Below are 5083 nucleotides of genomic sequence, written 5' to 3'. Positions count from 1 at the left end.
AGTTCTTTCATGGGGCACCAGGGTGGCTCAGTTGGTTGAGCATCCAAGTCTTGATTTCAGCTCAGGTCATGATCTCATGGTTGTGGGATCAAGCCACTCATTGGGTTCCGTGCTAAGCATGCAGCTGCTTGGGATTCTCTATCTCTCTCCCTCTCTCTGTCTCTCTCTCTCTCTGCCCCTCTCCCCAGCTCACTCTTTCTCTCTCTAAAAAAAAAAATCTGAATTCCTTACACAGCCACTTAAGTCACACTCACTCAACATAAGTTATAATTCAGATATTTCCTTATTCTGTCCTCCCTTCCTTACCTGATAATTCCACTCTGCAATTCTGTCAGAGACTGAAAACCAAAAAATAATATTTTTTTTTGCAAGAGGGTCAGTGCAGAAAAATTACAAATGCTTGTTTTTATTCAAAATGAAGGTTTTGTTTTTGTTTTTAGTCAAAATTTTTAAAATGCCTTGGTTCTAAGATGATGGATATTCTTAAGGTTATGATTATCTACTTTGCTGAATGGAAGAATGTTAGTGAGAAAGAAAATAGAGCTGTTGTTTAGCAACTAATATAAATATCTAGGCATATTTGAGAACTTCAGTAGCAACATGAGGCAGCTTTCTAATCTTTCATCCTGAAATTAGATCCCAGGCCTGTCTTGAAGCTAGTCTTACTGAATAGTGGCTCTCAAACCATTGGTTGAAAATGCCCTGACAGAAAATATGTCAAGTTAAACATTTTGGTAAAGATGGCTGCTGAAAACCCCTTTCTGTGAATAAGCACACAAGGATGCAAGGTAGTAAAAAAAAAAAAAAAAAAAAAAAAGAGACATCCTTTCAACCAGCATTCATTGAGTCCTTGGGTCAGGCCTTATTCTGAGTGCAGGAGGTACCGTGGAAAACAACACAGGTAGGACTTCTGACCTTCTGGAACTTACTCTTAGGTATGGGTCAGCACCAAGGAGACAAACAAATGAATTAAATAATTATACACTGTGATAAATGCAATGAAAAAGTGAACAAGAAAATGATGCATCAGTCAGGATTCTTGATTACAAACAGGGAAATCCATTGAAGGTAAAAAAAAAGAAAAGAAAAGAAAAGAGAAAAGAAAAGAAAAAAAGAAAAGAAAAGAAAAAAGAGGGGGCCTGGCTGGCTCAGTTGGTAGAACATGTGACTCTTGACCCTCAAGTGGTGAGTTTGAGCCCCATGTGGGGCATAGAGATTACTAAAAAAAAAAAAAAAAAAAAAAAAAAAGCAAAGGAAAAAAAAAGGAAGAAAATCGGGAACTTTTAGGATCAAAGGGAGCCTAAACGGGTAGACTTGGAAAGTAAACTAGAACCCTGAGAGATTGGGGGCCAGGCAGCAGGAACCCTGAGAAGGCCATGTTATAAGCTGTTTGCTGCATCTCTGCCCTGGTGTCCCTGTGTGTCCACAGAGAATTGGGGCACCTGCATTGAGGCTTGGCTCACACACTTGTCCCTTAGCTGAACCATGAAGCTGTTCTCTCTCAGCTTCTGGCCTCCAGGCTGGGTGGCTGGCTCTCCGCACTCTCCTCCCACCAAACTCCCACAGTGGGGAATTTCCTCTGTGAGGTCTGTTCTAGTGGAGGTGACTTAGATGTAGGTCAGCCAGAAATAGGGCAAATGGCGACTCTGGTTGAAATAAAATCTACCACCTACCTTCTTTAGATAAGAAGGCATCCCAGAGAAAGTAACATTTAAGCTGAGCCAAGCCTGTTCCTTTCTTCTTCCCAAATTTGTCACACCATGGTTTTTTTTTTTTTTTATATATTTTTTTAACATTTATTTATTTTTGACACAGAGAGAGACAGAGCATGAACGGGGAAGGGGCAGAGAGAGAGGGAGACACAGAATCGGAAACAGGCTCCAGGCTCTGAGCCATCAGCCCAGAGCCCGACGCGGGGCTCGAACTCACGGACCACGAGATCATGACCTGGCTGAAGTCGGACGCTCAACCGACTGTGCCACCCAGGCGCCCCTGTCACACCATGGTTTTAATGAGTGTTTCCCTGGTGACTGATGAAGTTGAACATCTTTTCACGTATCTATTGGCCATTTGGAATATGCTCTTGAGTGAAGTGCCAATTCAAGTCTCTTGTCTATTTGCTTTATTGGACTGCATGCTTTGTATTTTGTTAAATTGCTGTGAAGTTTTATAAACTTCTAGTATAATATCCCTGGTGGTCTCTTTTGTTGGATACATGTATTTCAAATATATTCTCCCACTACTGGCTCACTTTTTCTCTCTCTTAATAGTGTCTTATGATGAAGAGAAAGTTTTAAATATTAACATGCTCTAATTTATTAATGTTTTCCTTTGTGGTTAGCACTTTTTGTATCCTATTTAAGAGATTTCTGCCTACCTTAAGGTCATAAAGATATTCCCCTGTGTTAACTTATAAAAGATTTATTTATGTTTTTACATTTCATATTTAGATTTATAATCTATCTGGAATTGCTTTCTATGTGTGATTGGAGATAGGGGTCAAGATTCATTTTTTGCTAAGTGATGTCCGATTGACCTGCATCTTTTATTGAAAAGATCATGCTTTCCCCAAGTGTCTGTGAACTATAGCATCTGTTCTTTGCTCTACTTATCTATCCTCATGCTAATACTCATGATTCAGTCACTTTAGGTTGATAGCATGTTTTAATTTCTGGTACTATGAGACATCCACTTAGGTTGTTTCCTTTGAGATTGTGTTTACTATTTCTGAATCATTGCATTCCTGTTGTATTGAAATCAGTTTATTAGTATTTACAACAAATATGCTAGGGTTCTGATTGCAATTACGCTGAATATATTCCAATGAAATATGTATCAACTGGGAGCAAACTGACATCTTTACAATGTTGAGTAGTCAAATCTATGAAAAGAATATAATCCTTCTAGTTATTTGGGTCTTTGATTTCAGTGGCATTTTAATAGTTTTCAGTATAGAGGCCTTTTTATTTTTATTTATTTTTTAAATTTTATTTTAAGTGGGCTCCACACCCATTGTGAGGCTTGAATTTGCAAGTCTGAGATCAAGAGTCACGTGCTCCACTGACTGAGCAAGCTAGGCACCCTGTAGAGGCCTTTTTTTGAAGGCGTGTTCCAAGATATCTTTTGTTATTCTAAAAATATTATTATAGGGATGCCTGGCTGGCTCAGTCAGTAAAGCATGCAACTCTTGATCTTGGGGCATGATTTTAAGCCCCACATTAAGTATGTAGCTTACTTGAAAAAAAATAAAAATAAGAGTGTTATTACAATTGGTATCTTTTCAAGAATTATATATTTGTTTACTGCTGATATTTAGAAATAGAATTGATTTTTTTTAATTCACCTTGTATCAAGTGAGTTGACAAATTCACTTACTAATTCTAATATCTAATAGTTTTTCTTAGAATCTTTTAGATGTTCTTCAGGCACAATCATTTTCCCTGTACATGACAATTTAATTACTTCTTTCTAATCCTGATATTTGCATCCACTTACCTTATCACCTTTATCATTCCCATGATCAAAAGGGATATTTTCAATATTTTACCATTAACTATGTTTTCTGTACATTTTTGGTAGATACTTGTAATCATATAATGGAGCTCTCTTCTATGACTAGTTCATTACAGCTGATATGATAAATGGGTGTTAAATTTTTTTTTTAATGCTTTTTCTGCGTCTATCAACATGATCGTATGCACTTTCACTTTTTGTGTCTATTAATGTGGTAGATTAAAATGGCTGGTTTTTATGAGACTGACACATTGCCCACTGCTCTAAGAAGGCAATTAAAATGGCTGGTTTTTAAATGGTAAACAACTTTTTGTGTTCCTAGAACAAGTGCCTCTTGGTTATATTCTATTTTGCTTTTATATATTGCTGGATTCAATTGGCTAATATTTTGCTTAAGAGTCTTGCTCCTATGGGAATGAGAGAGAATTGTCTATACTTTTTCTTTCTCACAGTATCCCTGTCAGGTTTTGTTTTCAAGGTCCTGGACCCGAAGAGTTGAGTCTATCTTTTCCTATCCTTGGGTAGATTTTGTGTAAGATTGATTATTGTTTCTTCCTTAATTGTCCGGAAAATTCACTGGTGAAATCATCTGTGTCTGGAGTTTTCTTTGTAAGGAGGTTTTAAATAATGGATTCAATATCTTTGATAGATGTAGGACTATTCTTATTTTCTATTTCTTCTTGAGTCAGTTTTCTGAGTTATATGTTTTATAGAATTTGTTTATCTTATTTAAATCATCAGCTGTTTTGCAGCAGGCTGTTCATAGTAGTCTCTTATAATCTTTTTTAGTATCTACAGTATCTTTAGTGATCATTTGTTCATACATGGTAGTGATAATTTCTCTTTTTCTTCTTTTTTTTTTAAAGTTTATTGTTGAGAGAGAGAGAGAGAGAGAGCAACATGAGTGGGGGAGGGGCAGAGAGAGAGGAAGACAGAGAATCCCAAGCAGGCTCTGAGCTGTCAGCACAGAGCCTGATGTGGGGCTCAAACCTACAAACCATGAGATCATGACCTTAGCCGAAATCAAGAGTTGGACACTTAACCGACTGAGCCACCCAGATGTCCCTCGCTTTTTTGCTTCCTGATCGGTCTTATTAAGGGTAACCAATTTTATTAAAAACGTTAAATAGCTGGGGTGCCTGTGTGGTTCAGTGGGTTAAGTGTCCAACTTCAGCTCAGGTCATGATCTCGCAGTTCATGGGTTCGAGACCCATGTGGGACTATGTGCTGACCGCTCAGAGCCTGGAGCCGGCTTTGAATTCTGTGTGTCCCTCTCTCTCTACCCCTCCCTCACTGACGCTCTATCTCTCTCTCTCAAAAATAAATAAACATTAAAAGCATTTTTAAAAAATGTTAAATTGCCAACTTTCAGCTTTGTTGACCTTTTGTATTTTGTATTATAAATTTTATTTCTGCTGCCATTTTTATTATTTCCTCACTGCTAGTCTGAATTTGATTTGCTGTTCTCCTAATATCTTTCTGAGATGGAAACTTACATAACTGATTTTCAACTGAAAACATTTTCTAATATAGGCATATTTGACTGCAAATTTCTCTCTAAGTTGTTTGT

Source organism: Prionailurus bengalensis, chromosome B3 (assembly GCF_016509475.1).
Source record: "Prionailurus bengalensis isolate Pbe53 chromosome B3, Fcat_Pben_1.1_paternal_pri, whole genome shotgun sequence".
In the NCBI taxonomy this organism is placed as follows: Eukaryota; Metazoa; Chordata; class Mammalia; order Carnivora; family Felidae; genus Prionailurus; species Prionailurus bengalensis.
Note: the sequence above shows the minus strand (reverse complement) of the source record.